The sequence below is a fragment of the Arvicanthis niloticus genome, chromosome 30 (assembly GCF_011762505.2).
Source record: "Arvicanthis niloticus isolate mArvNil1 chromosome 30, mArvNil1.pat.X, whole genome shotgun sequence".
In the NCBI taxonomy this organism is placed as follows: domain Eukaryota; kingdom Metazoa; phylum Chordata; class Mammalia; order Rodentia; family Muridae; genus Arvicanthis; species Arvicanthis niloticus.
Window position 1 is genome coordinate 8,545,091 of NC_133438.1, and position 16,617 is coordinate 8,561,707.

The window sequence follows — 16,617 nt, forward strand, 5'->3', positions numbered from 1 at the left end:
CATGTACACAAACAATTTTATTTATCATACATAGGGATCATTCCTAACTCTTCCAATGTTTACATGAGCTGTCATGTCATATATCCAGACTCCACATTTACTCTCAAACTACGAGTGATAATTCTGTTTTCTTTCTTGTAGTGTTATCTTGAATACTTATGCAATACCTCCATTGCATTTATAGTTTCATTTTTAGTATGGTTTACTTATTTTAATTTTATTTGAAAGGATATCTTTGCTTGCATGTAGACTGTGTACTTCATGCATGCAGAGCCTACAGTAGCCACAAGAGGGCAACAAATCACGTGGGACCTGATGTCTGAAAGAAAGTAGAGTTCCCAGGCAGATACAGGAAGCTGAACCTGAAAACTACAAGAACTAGTGCTTGTAACTGCTGAGCCACATTTCCTGCTCTTTAAATGTTCCTTAAATTAGCTACTGTCGATACTTAAATCAATGAACGGTGAAACAGAATTCATAGAGTACCAAGGACACTTTCTGAGAGTGTCAGGGTAATTACCAGCTCAGGAAAGATAATCACACAGAAGTGGTATAACAAAAACACACTGAGAAGTTGGGTAGTAGGAGGCACTGGCTGTGGAAAACCTATGTTCATAATTATGTGCCTGAGGTATTACAAGTATGAAACAAAGTCAATCTGAAATACTATATAGAAGGATATTGCTAAGGTTATATAGAAATTAATAAAATCGAGACTCAAAGATAATACAATGATTCAGTATTACAGACTTTTTGTGCAGAGACTAAAGTACACATAGTCTAGACTGAAAGTTTGAATCTATATGTCTTAGACCTAGAAATAAAAAGGAGGCAATGCAATGACAATGACATCAGTGCTACCTGATACAGTGCCTTAGAACGTGATACATAAATAAATCAAAATTGACGGAGAAAAAGGAAGTTCCTAGAAACAAGTCTCACTAAATCAACATTCTACATTATAAGACAGTCAAGTAAGTGCTGAGACTAAAGCAGGAAGAATTTTCTCTAACAGTCTCTGAGGACTGGACAGATTAGTATGGGATTCTCTTCTCCTTAAAAAAAAAAAATCTTATACTAATGCCAAAAGAATATTACATTTAAAAAAAAGAAAAAAGAAAAAAAAAGTACCCTAAAAAGACTTCATACAAAGCTGGCTATACCTTGACACATAGAGCGGATAAGCTCAAACAAAAATATGCAAAGAAAACTGACAGAATAGTTACCAGGATCTACGTAGACATAGAGATTTGCTCTAAATTTTGAGAGTGAAAAGTGGGTAAGGAGGGCCTACTAAGTTGAGGGAACCATTACATTCACCAGTTGTCCCATTAAATGAAACATACTATGGACACACTCCCCACGCCCTATAATTTAAATATCTGCTTCTCTCAAGTGGAATTTAGAAAACACACTTAACTCTGAAATAGAGAGAGAGACAGACAGACAGAAGACTTTAAAGTACAGCATGGTCTAATCATCATCAGAATCAGAATCGGATTTCTTTCCTCAGATAGTTTTCTTTTCCAGCTTTGTGAAGTTTATCCCAAATTTCTTTTGGCTCTGAAATGGTGGCTCCATTAAATTTCCACTGTAATTGATAACATCAAAACAACCAAGTCTCCATTCTAAAGTTTCTGTAGTGGAGTCATCTGTATTTCCTAGGTCAGTGAATTCAACAACATACTCTCGTGTCTTGCTTTCTCGTGTCTAGCTTTCTCAAGAGAGCTAGTGTGGGGATGACTTTGATCCACATCTCTCACAGAGGAATGGTGCCTTTTCCACATTCAGCTTCAAAAACTTGGTTACGAGATGTTTTTTGCCCAGAATTGCCAAATGTCTGTCTAGTATTTTACACCTGAATGTGGTGTCTCTGTAACAAGGGCAAATCATTTTCTCACTCTCCTTGACTTCTTGAAGAAGTGTCTCTCGCTGCCGATTTGTCAGTACTCCCCGTGCCCTTTGGAAAGCCATTCTTGTTTTTGCACTTGAGCCTTCCTGAGCGCCGCCAGTCTCTTCTTTAAGCAGCTCCAGTTCATCTTCACCGATCTGATCCAGTTTCTGAGTTTCAGAGTCCAGTGATTTTCCACTTGCATCCTCCCCTACATATACAGCTGGAGCCATGGGTCCCTCCCTATGTGCTCCCAGGCTGTGGTTTAGACCCTGGAGCTCTTGTTGGTTGGTATTGTTGCTCTCCTCATGGGGCTGCAAACCGTTTCTTAGCAGTCCATATAAAATAAGAATTACTTAGTTCATAAACAAATTATTTAGAATCTTTAGGAAACAGAAACCTTTGTCAATTGTGTTACAGTATTTTAATGAGCAGATGCTAGCTGTATATTCACATGTCATGCATGTATTTTCTATTTGCTGTTGCATTTTGAATGCATGTTGATCACGGGTGTTTGTTCAACTTTCTAAAAAGTACTATAATTAGCCATTTTATATAGAACCATGTGATGTAGTTGAATTTTAATTGAATTTTAAATGAATTTTAGCTTGTTTAGTTGTAGGGAAACTGAAAACTGACTTGAATGATGACTGTGGTAAGATGGAGTCCCACTGGTATTATGTCTTTCAGTTCTTTCTGCTGCTTTTTCTAAAAGATTAGTTACTAGAGGGCCATGGGTGTGGACACTGATCAGGCAGAGAAAAGATTCTTCATGCACATTAATTGAAAATCTTCTTCTTGGATAACAGCATGTGACATATAGATTCTAGACAAATTGTTTTCACGGTGAATCAGTGGGAAACAAGGTATTTGTGTACCATGATGAATAATGCTCACTGACTAGAAGCGACAGGTCCCTGGAGTGTCACGTGTAGTTCTTCATCATTTCTCATTTCATTACTTTTCTTGTAAAAAAAAAATTTGGGTGATTATTGAGCTCTGGCTCTGGCTCTGGCTCTGGCTCTGGCTCTGGCTCTGGCTCTGGCTCTGGCTCTGGCTCTGGCTCTGGCTCTGGCTCTGGCTCTGGCTCTGGCTCTGGCTCTGGCTCTGGCTCTGGCTCTGGCTCTGGCTCTGGCTCTGGCTCTGGCTCTGGCTCTGGCTCTGGCTCTGGCTCTGGCTCTGGCTCTGGCTCTGGCTCTGGCTCTGGCTCTGGCTCTTATAGTTTCCACTGTTTATTCCAGGATGATTCTTTAAACTGGAGTAGGAATTTGTTCTTTACTGACAGGCCTTGAAGAGTATTGCCAAGAAAAAACAGGAAAAAGATTTAAAAGATGAACATGTGGGGTCTTTCAGAAACTATGTCTTTATGCAAAATAAGGTTGTCAAGAAGTTATCAGCAACTTCTATAGCATTTTTCCTGAAAAAAGGGAATGGTACACTGTCAGTAAATGAATATAATACATTTGGACAAAGTATAGAGAGATCTATTCAATCACTGTTTCACACAAGGAGTACAGAGTATCACGATAGCATCAGAAGAAAAGCACATGGCAGCCTTGGTACTGGTATTCCCAGCCCCATATGGTGTGAAGAGTTGGATTCTCCAGGTTAGAAGCTACAAGTCCTCATGTTCCTTGACCCATACTGTTTTGGACTTCCAAGCATATTCTTCAGTATACAAGAGTAATGGTATTGCTTCTCCACATATCAACGCCTCAGGTACCACCTCAGATTGATGTAGGCATCACCATTTGCGGAGTGTTGGAGGGGGAAATACAGATGCCCCACTAAGCATAGGGACTCTGGTAGCATTTAATATTTTATTTGACACATTATGGTTTTCTGTACTAATGTCTGTGCAATGGAATAGGAAGGGTTACTGATGAAACTTTAGTACAGAAGTTTACTTTGAATATCAGCAAGTATTAACAAGGAGGTTTCCCATTGGTAGTTTTTTACAAAAACAATAGCAAGTTCCCATCATTTATTATATTTCCTGTTCCTATGCAAGTTTCATAATCTGACTTGAATTCAGTCTCTGAAAAGAAGCCCTAAATCCAATTAAAAAATGATTATTCGTAGGATATACGTGTTTGTTTGTTTTTCATAAAGTGCCATAGCCTATGTAACTTATAAAAAAAGAATTTACTTTGGCTAATGGTGCCATTAGCCAAAATTCAGAGGGAAAAGAGTCTATCATGTCAGGAAGGGTTTTTTTTTTTTTTCAAAAAGTAGCCATATTGATTGAACAGAACACTGAAAATGCACATCCGCATCTACAGTCATTAAGGAGGGAGAGAGAAAAATATGGACACTTATGGCTTTTTGTTTTCCTCTGAGTTAATAACCAGTGACATACTTTATTCACTAATGTTTCAATAAATAAAATTCACAATGCATTGTGACCGAATGGGAGCATAGTGCTCAAAAATTATGAATTAGTGGGTGGGGCAGCATGCTCATCTAAACCAATACAATTGGTGTTCTAATATTCATGCTATTATTGAAAAAACACATTTTTGAGGATTGTAAGTCAATTTAGAAAATATGCCTTGAATTTCTTGTTTCTCAAACAAGTTTCACTATGTAATTTAGGCTGGACTATAACCTGATAAGGATACCAGGATGGCTTCTAAGTCAAATAGATCTACCTGCCTCTTCATCCTGTGTGCCCTGAAAGAGAAAAATTGCAGAACTATGAAAATATCACTGTAGATAACATCATGAAAAGCCAATAATTGCTGGGCAGTGGTGGCGCACACCTTTAATCCTAGCACTTGGGAGGCAGAGGCAGGCGGATTTCTGAGTTCGAGGCCAGCCAGCCTGGTCTACAGAGTGAGTTCCAGGACAGCCAGGGCTATACAGAGAAACCCTGTCTCGAAAAACAAACAAACAAACAAAAAAAAACAAAACAGAAAAGCAAATAATTAAAGAGTTGCCCTTATTGAGTGGACTGGGATTCAGCCAAGCAGCCACAGCGCTTGGTAGCTTTGGCCACCTGGTTCTGGATTTAACATCAAGAACAGGGTTAGGAAATTTCCTGTTGCAGTCAAGAAAACTCCTGAGGCCAGGAATCTGGCCAAGGAGTCCCTGAATGAAGACCCAGATAGGCCGTTGTGTGAAGTTGAGAAGGTGAAGCCTGGAATGCCTTGGAAACCCTGAGATGTTGTAGATGTGATATCTTTGGGACACCTATCAAGAAGAGATATAGAAAGGGAGTCAAACTAGCCCATGACAGAGAAATGTATTGTGCTTGGCAAAGCAAGAATAAAAGAGACATCTAAGTCCACTGAAGATGAAGTTACAGAATTTGGACTTGTCCTGGTGTTCTTTGGTTTCACTTTGCAATATTTACTCATTATGTCCCTTTTCCTCCATTTTGGAATGGTAATATAGAATCTGTTCCATCATGTCTTAGAAATATGTTTGGTTTTTATAGGGGGTTACAGTTAAGAGATGTCCTTGAGTCTCAGATATAATTCAGACTTTAAAACTGTGTTGAGAGACTGAAAAACCACGGGGACTTTTGAGTTTCCACTGGATATATTTTTATTAAGACATGGCTATAGGCCTATGTGGGTCTGTGGGTGCAATGTGCCAGTTTAAATGATAAAGGCTTCCATAAGCTGAGATGCTTGAATGCTTCGTCCCCAGTTAGTGGAGCTATTTAAGCTTTCACACCCTTGCTTGCCAGCCTGCCTACCACCAGGCATCCTATCATGCCAATCCAGGCCTTGCCATCTGAATTTGTAAGCAAACTCCAATTAAATGTTTCATTTTATAAGAGTCCCCTTGGTCATGGTGTCTCTTCATAGCAATAAAACAGTAACTAAGCTATGATGTCTTAATATGTAGCCCTTTCTGAACACTGAAACATTCCATGTAGATCAGTCTGGCTTTCCCTCACTGTGCCCACACCTACTTCTTGTGTGCTTACACTAAAGACATTATATTACCACAACTGATATATCTGTAAGTTTTAAATTTTTGAATTATATTTGGGGAAAAAGTCCTGATTACATCAGTTAAAAATTGTTCCTCCCACCCTGGTGGGGCATTCACCCATCCACTTTGCTGTGTTAGTATAGTGGGAGTTGACACTCATGTCTCTGTTCTGATTAGCATGGAATTTTTCCAGTTTTCTAATTTTGTGAAATGTTAGGCTAAGTTTGTCTCATCTTTTTTATGCTGGAATATTTTATTCTGTTTTCTCCTTTAAAAGTTTTATACTGGGAAAATGTGTTATTTTCCCACAGGCTTTTGGTGAATCAATTGGCATTGTCATGGTCCTTCTCTCACTGAGCCTAAATATGTCGTGAAATATATTGATGTGTTTCTATGTGTTGAAACAGTTTTGCATATATTACATGAAATCAACTTGAAATCTGTTTCTGTGTACCTTAGATAATATCTCTGTCTAATTCCATCCTTGAAACTTGTCTCTGATATTTCTTTGCATGGATAATTTTTCTTAGATTCTTTTATATATAGTTTACGCTAATTATGATCTATCAGGATGCTTTCATAAATAACCGGTGCTACTTCATAATATTTTCAAGTTCCCTTCCTCCTTCTTGAAATTTTGAGCCAGTTGTTCTTGGTGCAGTGACATGATTGACAGGTCCTTGCTTTTACCACTTTAAAAATACCTTTTCATACTTCCCTGCCTATGAGACTGTTGCCAAGTCTTATGTCATATGCTCTTATATGTTGTTTTGTGTGTTTATATGAGGATTATCTTTCTTCCTAAACAGAGTTGTATTCATTTTAGTTTTGTATTTGTTGTTGTTGTTGTTGTTGTTATTTTGAGACAGGGTTTTTCTGTGTAGCCCTGGATGTCCTGGAACTCACTCTGTAGACCAGGCTGGCCTCGAACTCAGAAATCTGCCTGTCTCTGCCTCCCAAGTGCTGGGATTAAAGGTGTGCACCACCACTACCTGGCTAGTTTTGTATTTTTGACAGCTTGGTATGAACTATCAAGAAGAATTCTAGTATTATTTCTAAGACAGAAATTCACAGAAGAGCAACAGAGAAAAATGGCCATTTCCCTGATAGTGCAATACAGGTGTCATGTCAATATTGCTTTGAAAATTACTGAGTAATGAAATCATTCAGCCTTTAATTCACTGCTTCTGGTATATATTTTCTAAACTGTTTCTTATGTTCCTCTGTTTCTTCATTGTGATTGCCAAGTTTAAGTCTGTAAATCTTGTTTCTAATGTAGCACAACCTTGAATCAATTGTATCATTCCATAACTATACTTTTGAGGGCAAGTATTATTCATGAACCTAAGACCTGCAGATCTGAACAGCTTTCTATTGTACAATACAGTCAAAGATATACTGATGCACAGTTTCTAGAGTGGATTGACTCATGTCCTTATATATGCATGAGGAAAAAATGCCCTAATTTACCAAAAAGATTGTTTTCAGGGATGACCTTCCACAACCCGGCTCATGTAAGCAGACATGAAAACACATGAACTTTTTGATGGAATACTAATCTATTCAAGAGAAGTATAATCAGAGTCTGTCTTGAATTCTAATACTAAAACTTAACTCCCTAGGGAGTACAGGCAATGGAAAAAATATATGGCTTGCTCTTTTTTCCCTCATGTGATTTACACATTTTTTTCTTGGCTTGTATCATCTAAGGTGACTGGGACCATAGGCCCCTTCATTTCTAGGCTCAGCAGTGCACAGTACATGGCAATGATACAAATTCAGGAGCTGGATATGGAAACAGAGGCTTTATCCCTGCTAGGAAGGCATCCACCTCTGTGCCTCCCAGACAGTGATGACACATTCAGACAAGCTGGACAAAGAATATTCCATGGCCTTTGAAGGAAAGATGTTGCAATATATAGGCAATTGAAGTATTTGCCTAATTCATGAAAATATTCACATGGGCTAGTAATGCGTTGTAGCTATGATGAAAAGGACTCAGGGAGAGTTTTATGGATTAAGGTTAAAAGAAATCATGCCTACTAATTTCTACCCATCTGACTAAGCTTTGAAGTAGCTTTCCCCTCATTCATGAAAGTGTTACAGGGATGTGTAAAACAAACAAACAAAAAATGAAAAACAAAACAAAAAACAATAACAACAACAAACTCATGGGCTTGGTTACCAGATGAATCTAAGGCTAGCTGCAGGATCTTGATAATAATATACTTTCTAAAGCTTAAAAAAAAATCAGCAAAATTGAACTCTTTAAATTGACTTTATAGGGATATTTCAAAGGTGATAGTCTGGAAAAATAGTTTTAGTGTGGAAATTTTTATTTATATTTTTTAAAATATTTATTTTTATTCAAGGATTTGGATATTCTTCTGTATGTAATTGTGTGTACTGCATGCTCTTGCAGTGACAATGCAGGCCTGAAGAAGGCACTGCTTTTTTCAACTCTAGTGAGTTGCCAATGTGGGTGCTGTGAAGTTAACCCAGTTCTTCTATAAGAACAAGTTCTCTAAATGCTAAGTCATATTACCAAACCCCAGGTTTATATTTCTTGAACATTCACAATGGAGACAGTTTATAATTTTTACTCTTTGCTTCCTAGAAAAAAATTAAGATGTCATAAATGATAGTTGTTTATAGATCCTAAAATCCATTAGATACTAGATCTCAAATACATAAGAAGTTAAAAGTAGAAGATGAAAATATTCTTTTAAGTTATTGCTGTGAGGAATAGTATATTCAAAAGTAATGAGAACAGGGTAATTCTCATATAATTTAACACATTAATTTCATTAACTAAAATGTTTCTCTTTTATTGAATGTATAGTCAATTGAAACATTTATTTATTCATATTTAGAGGTAGATTAAACATTATTGAAGTTGTTCTGAATGACCCTCAATTTCTAATCCCTCACTCTTGTGAAGGCTTGCTGAAGTTAACAGTTTTTGTGTTGTTTATGTAGACTTGCCTGTGCTGACTTGCATGGTTGCTGCTGCAACTTGAATTCTGGTTGACACTGTGCCTCTATGTTCTTTTTCATACATTGTCATTAGCATTAGTTATAGATCATTACCAGTTTGAAAGGAAGTTCATTGTATTATAGATGACAATGTTCTCTGTGGCTAATAATGTGAAGCAAACTTAGCACATACCTGTTGGTAGTTTCAAGTGCTTTTCTGCCTGTTTAAGTTTTTGACTTCCTCATGGGTTAGGTTGTTATGTTTGGAGATATGTTTGTTTGATTTGATTTGTCTTACTTTTGGTTATTGTTCTTGTTCCTGTTGTTATTGTTGTTTTTGCTTTCCATTTTCATTAAACTCTTAATGTATTCTAAGTTTTATTATGTGACTTGAGATAGTTAACAGATTAATGTATCCATTGTAAAATCTGTGTAGCTGTAGTTTAATTTTAGGCCATATCTATGTGGAGTTTAATTACATGAAGTCCTGTTTGTCACTATTTGTCAGTTTCGTCTCTGTGGCCTGGTAATGTGTTGTTACGTTCAGAAACTAGTTCTCTGTGTCTACAGATGTATGTATTTCTCTTTGGTGTTATGTTACTCTTCAGGTTTCTGTATTCTAGATCATACATCAACATCTGTGATTTATTTTACAGTGGGAAAGAATGGGACCCAGGATACTATTCCTGGATAGATACCTTTGACAAAAAAACTTGGTTACAATTCTGCCTAATATGTAATACTTGTTTATGGAATTTTTGAAATTCATATGGATATTCTTTTGGGCTAATTCTAGTTCTGTTATGTTAATGAATTATGTTGTGTATGCTTATACAACTCCCATAGTATTGTTGGTCATTGTCATCTGCAATTAAAGCTTAAATTGATCAAGCACCATTCTATGTGCCTGGCATGCTCTATATTCTCAGGATGTTCTATATTGTATTTGTGAAGTACATCATAGGCATATTGATTGTAATGGTTGTTAAATTGCTCATACTGGTTATTTTTATGAATACTGAGATTTTCATGATATGTCTCTTTGCATGTGTATGAGAAAATTTCACATTGTTCAATGCCATGCTTGATAATAATAATGTATTATGAAGCTATTCTAATTGCTTGTTGATTAAAGCTTACATATTTTGCTTCCAAATACATAGTAGTATTTCTTCTTTACTTGTATTTGATAAGATATTGCTTGTTTTGCTATTTTAAATTGTGATATTGAAAGTAATTATTCACTGCACTGAGATAGTAGTTAATGTTCACCATTGTCCTCTTTATCTGCCTACAGCCCACTCCTCTTTTCTTGTCTTTTTTTCTTCCCCATCATTTTCTCTGTTATTTCATGTATGATTTCGTGATACTCTTGGGCAGTTAGGAATGCTGTCATGTGTTCATGATTGTACTTTTGTGTCATCTCAAAAGATAAGGTTTCATAACCTATATCTGCATCCTTTAGCTCTTATAGTCATTTACCCCCTTCTTCTGTAATGTTCCCTGGGGTCAGAGTTTCCCATTGTGAACTTTTTAGGCAGCAGTCAGTTGTTCTTATTATTTGACCAGTTATGAGTTTTTGAAATTACTTTGTTTTTGTTCTTTGTTTTGTTTTGTTTTGCTTTGGAAAGAATGTTTTTGAGCCATTCTGAAATTATCACCAGGCTATGGTGTAAAAAGAGCCATTAAAAGAAGTGTAAGTATATGTGCATGTAGCACACTGTGAGGACTAGATTCTCTCCTAGACCCCTTGATCTAGCCATTAGCTTGTGGCCAAGTTTCCAATGTCATGCCTCTCTTTTCTCTATGAATATGCTCGGATAAAAACAAACAAACAAAACACCCCTGTTACTCAGAAAACATTCTTGGTATGATTTTACTAATATACACACCCTGACTAGCTCCTTTATATTGAAGCACACAGGATCAACATTGCCTTTCATGAATTTCCACACCAGCCAGCAGAGAAATTTTAGCACTTTAATTAATATCACCATTGAGACTAGGGTATTTTTAGACACTGTAGGAAGTCTGGGGACTTCACAATACTTTCTTGTTGGAATATAAAAATACATGAGATAATTCATTCTAATAAGAAACACTACTGAGGTAAAAACAAAAAATGTTGTAAGTTTTCAGTTGCCATGCCTTGTAAAAGCCATTACAGAATTCATACTGGAAAGAAACCTGACAACAGTGAGGATTGTGACACATTGTTTTCCCAGAAATCTTCATTCAGAAAGTAGAGCAGAGTTTATACAAAACCATTATGAGAAAATTATGAAGTCCCTTAATAGATGTTTAATCTCAGAAAACATTAAGAACTTGTACTAAAGAAAATTGTTCAAATGTAACAATATACAAAAGACTGTCGTAAAGTTATTTTACTCATTCCACTCAAAAAACCAAACTGAAACAACAAAATAAAAAGAAATTCTGTAAAGAGACAAGGGGAGAAACCTGCAAGATGTGACCAAGCCTTCAAGTTCATTCAACCTTTTCTGTCTGAATATTCATTCTGCACGGGGGGGGGGGTATATTGATGTATATAGTTGTACTATGTTCATTTCTATTTGTACATTAAAAATTGCAGTCAAGAGGAGCTGAAATGATGGCTCTGTGGTGAAGAACAGTAGCTGTTCTTTTAGAGAATGGGGTTCAATTTCCAGCCCACAACTGGCAGCTTCCAATTGTCTATAAGTGCAGTTCCAAGAAAACCTAATGTCCTCATCTTGCCATTGCTATGGACACTGCATATATGTATTACAAAAACAAACATGAGAGAAAACTTCTATAAACATAAAAGAAGTATAAAAAATTAAAGAAAATAAAACCTAATTTATACTCTAGAGAATCCCATCAATTGCACCAAATTTGTCACATCTTGACCTAACATTAAAACTACAGACAAATCAGAAAATACTGAAGGAAAATGAAAGAAAATGTTTTAATGATTGCTTATCTTTATCCAGCTTCAAAATATTCAGAAGGCAAACTGTACAAATAGTTAAAATATGAGGAACTTTAAAAAGATAATGGGAATGTGATAACTTGTGTTTAATCATGGACAGATTAGAAATTTCCAAGAGCATGTAGCTAATTCATGTTTCCATGCTCAAGACATTTTGAGTAGCATTTACTCCAACCACAACACACAGTAATAGTGGATTCATACTAGAAATACCAAGACACAAAGATCTGTGAACATTAGAGAAGCCGATGGATTACAAAGGACAAATCTAAAGTGTTACTTGAATTTCTCATGTGTTTCACTGGATGATGCTCATTATATTTGAGTAAATGTAAAAATATTTCTTAAGTAGCTGTTTGTGATTCCAATACTGAGGTTTGCTAACATACAATTACAATTTGCTGCTTTAAATGCAAAAACAAAACAATTATGCTATCTTGTTTTTACATAATTATATGATGAGGTTTATCAATTGTTGAATTTGAGCTGATGAACATGAGGCAGAAGCCAGTTAGGTTAAATAGTAAAAATTAGTGACTAACTACATAGGGAAAATAATAATCTGGACAGACCCCTGAGGGCAAGTTCAGAGGCTCACTGAATCAAAGCTTCTTTAAGAAGATACTGGAGAGACCAATGTTCCTCTTATTGATTACCTTTGGATAAGCACAGCAGCTCAATACAGCCATTTTTACCTGAGCACACTCTGGTGTTGAACGCCTGCAGTTTCTGGAGTTACTCTTTGCTTATATGTGTAATAAAGTGAACTGCTCAACTCATCTGTTGTGGGGTTCAGTTGTCCTTTTCGAGTGCAGAAGTTAAGGGTCATCATCATCACTATTTGCAGGAGCAACCACTGCAGCTCAATGCCTGCTTATGCTTCAAATCTAAACTCTATTAAAAAGGCATCACTAATATCAGCATCCCATGAGTGACTAATGACCTAAGCAAACTTCCTTTCTGAAACAAAGGAAAATGAGCTTTCTTGTGAAGTAGAAGTAGGTATCAACACCTTTTGTTGAAAGAAGGGTGCTGTCATCAATATTTGGAAGAACACACGAGCCAGACATGGTTACACCTTTTTAACCCCAGGTCTTGATAGGTAGATACAATCATATCTCTGTGTGTTTGAGTTCAACTTATATAAGGACCAAAGCCAAAGGTCCTTATAGCAAATTCATAAGGAATCTTGGCAAACCCACAAAATGAGTGATTATTAATAATATGGTTAGATGTGTTAAATAAAATCTTTGTGAAGAGATAAAATATAACTCTCTAAGGAAAATCAAAACTAATCTTAGAGAACATATAATTGTGTAAGATTTAACAAAAATCACATAACCACTTTGTTTTTGGAAATGATAAATATTAACTTTAGTTTTATATATCTTTATAAAGCAATATTTTTGCTGTTGTCATAATGTATTAGAAAATCATATATGTATTTTAAATGATAAACTGATTACTGGGTAAAAACATGTTTTAGTTTACATAGGAACTCATAATTTGTATGTGATCTAAACTCCACCCTGAACCTCTCTTGTCTTATTTTAATACATGTGGAACAAAGGCTAATAACAAGGATCATCTCACAGAGATTGAAACAATGGAGCTATCTCCATCAGGATTATATTGCACAGTCCTGTCCTCATGTAGATTGTGTATTATTATTATCTACTTTGCATGTCATGTTTCATAGACAGGAATGAAGACAGTAGAAATTACCTGGTAGTCTAACTGGAATCTTAACTTGTTCACATTGAAGTTGAATTTATAAACCACCAGTCAGTACTTTTCTTAGAATCCAGTTCTTGTCAAGGCCACTGAGCACACAGGTTTGCCTTTTCCTTCATATTTAAAGAAGTGCCTTAAGACATTGTACTTTGAGGTAGTTTTAGATGTGAGATAGCAATAGTATATGTGTGTGTATGCTTATGTGTGTAAATATCTTTAGACACATAATTTAGAATCAGCAGTAGAACAGACTGTTCCCAGTGAATTCTGTACTGATGATCTTTGTGTGTGTGTGTGTGTGTGTGTGTGCGCGCGCGCGCGCGCTCGGGCGCGCGGGCGTGCCCACAAGAGTAACTGCTGAGTCAGCTCTAGTCAGCACGTTCCAGGCTTACAGCCACAGTCCTTGGCTCGTTGATAGAATTTATAGATATAGACAGAATGTAGAGATTTATGGAGCATCAGAGAAGAGTCTTATATTTGTAGCAGTCACGGAGAGTGGGAGAAATCTACAGAGGAAACAAATAAGAATATAGCTCCAAAGCTGTGTGCTGTTGACAGACATCACCAAGACTCGGCTTTGTTTTTGTATTTCTATAAATTCATGGTTAGACCCTCATGGTTCAGGCACTTTCCAATGACCCAAGAACATGTTCTACCACAGGCAAACACCTGAACTTCAGAAGACATTCTCACCACATAAAACAAATTGTGTAATGAATTTTAGCAAAGTAAACTTGACAAATGTCATGTATTTCACTTACCATACATGTAATTCCTTCTGTCAAATGTTACATTTCAGGCTGTGGCTTGAGTTCATTACTGAGCACTTGACTAATATTGAGATCACCTTTTTTGTTTAATTCAAGTTGAGCCAGACGACCTGTTTTTAAATTTCTGAATCTCCTTATACAAATCTTGTGGCCTTTGCTTTTTTATTTCATACATGTGAAAATTAGTTCATTATTTAAGTTAACAAAATGTGAAATAGTATTTCCATGAAGCTCAGTTTCCTCACTCCCCCTGTCTCCTATGACTCTTTTATTCCTCCTTCTAAGAGAGATTCAAGCATCTTCCTTTAGGTCTTCCTCCTTGTTTAACTTCTTTGGGTCTGTGGGATGAATGATGGGTATCTTGTATTTTATGGCTAATATTTACTTATCAGTGAGTAGTACATAGCAAGCAGGTTCTTTTGGGTCTGCGTTACCTCTTGCAGGATAATTTCTAGTCCTACCCCTTTGAGTGAAAATTCATGATGTCTTTGCTTTTAATAGCTGAATAGTATATCATTGTATGAAAGAACCATAATTTCTGTATCCATTCTTCAGTTGAGGGATATCTGGGTGGTTCCCAGTTTCTGTCTACTATGAATAAAGCTGTTAAGAACATAGTGGAGCACAAGCCTTCAGATATGGTAGAGCATCTTTTAGGTATGTGCCCAGGAACAGTATAGCTGGGACTTCAGATAGAGCTCTATTTTTTTTCTTTTTCTTTTTAGAAACTGCCAAATTGATTTCCACAGTGGTTGTAGTAGATTGCAATCCCACCAGCAGTGGATGAGTTTTCATCTTTCTTTGCATTCTCTCCAGCATGTGCTGTCCCTTGAGTTTTTGATCTCAGCCATTCTGATGGGTGTAAGATGGAATCTCACAATCATTTTAATTTGCATTTCCCTGATTGTCAGGTGATGTTTGGGATAGGCTAAGGCTAACAGGTAGCCTTCCTAGAGGTGACCCGCCATTTTTCTTGGTCTGCGTTGGGTGAGCTTGATAGCAAGGTTCCAAAAAGACTTCATCTCAGGATTGCTTCTTAAAAGTGATATGCCTTTCCTGTCATTATTAAATTAATTTAATACTATTACTCTATTGACCATATTTCTTGCAGATTAACATAAGATAAATTTTTATGAATTAATGCTGTTTACATAAATTAAATATTCTATGGAATTCCTGATTTGATTAAAATAATTGTAGGGAAAAATTAAGAGATGGTCTTAGTTGCTTTGTTAGAAAGATGTAATAAAGTTAGAATCAAGACTAGAATGTTCCGATTACTCATATTATAAGTAACAGCTGCTTAATAAGAAATAAAATGAGCATCCATAATTACACTAAAAAAAAAGAAATAGAGTTGGAACAAATTTGTGTTCAAAGAAAAACATTTAGGTCCAAGGATATAGCCACAAATATGTACTGTGAAGGCAAGGCCATGTAAAAGCTTTGAATGTATAACGGGCATACAGAATGAAAAACTGCTTTGAATTTATTATCAACATCCTTCTGTAACTCCCATTTTATATTAACATTTTATCTGAGGTGTTTTTCTAAAAAAGTTGGTCTAAAAATATATTAAAAGGCCAGAGAAAAGAAATAAAATTGTTGGTTCCATGGTCTGGCTTGGGGAGCTCTGTCTCATCCATCCATCCATCCATCCATCCATCCATCCATCCATCCTTCCAAATATATATGTATGTTTGTCTACATATATGTGCATATGTATATGTATGTATGTAAGCATTCATGAATACTTGTGGAGTTGATTGTGACAAATGATTGGGCCTGGACACTGTGGGGGTAATAATGTATATATGTCTACATATTTGCCTGTATAATGCATTTTGATTCTTTTTCTTTTCTTTCTAGCTGGTTCACATGTAGTTAACTACACAGGCTCTCCAGAAAAAGTAGCATTAGCAATAAATCCTTTACTGAATTCCTCTTTCTAAACGGCATGTGATAATTGCCAGATATTAGTGCTTATTTAAGCACAAGGAGTTGAATTTTTATCAAAGAACAATAAGAGTTGTTTCCTCAGTGCTTAATGAAGCACAGAACAGTAATAGAGTTTTCAGTGCATAATGAAACACAGAACACTTACAGACTTATAAAATAAAATACAGCATTTAATGAATCATAGATTTATTTTTAAAAACAGAGTTAAAGAGAAAAGAAGTCAGCAGTTTTCAGCCATAGAATATGCAAGAGGCAAAATTTACTAGCAAGCATTCAGTATAGTTAGCATCAGTTTTAAAACTACATCTGATGCTGTGTCCTACTTCAAACTATTCCCAGCCAGGCTGGCTCCTGCCACCTGATGATTAAGA

At 36.1% G+C, this 16,617-nt stretch overlaps 1 pseudogene; it reads right to left on the bottom strand.

Annotated features, from left to right (window-relative positions):
• Positions 1-1,455: 1,455 nt before the first annotated feature.
• LOC143440600 (thioredoxin domain-containing protein 9 pseudogene) lies at positions 1,456-2,124 on the bottom strand (annotated as a pseudogene).
• Positions 2,125-16,617: the final 14,493 nt, after the last annotated feature.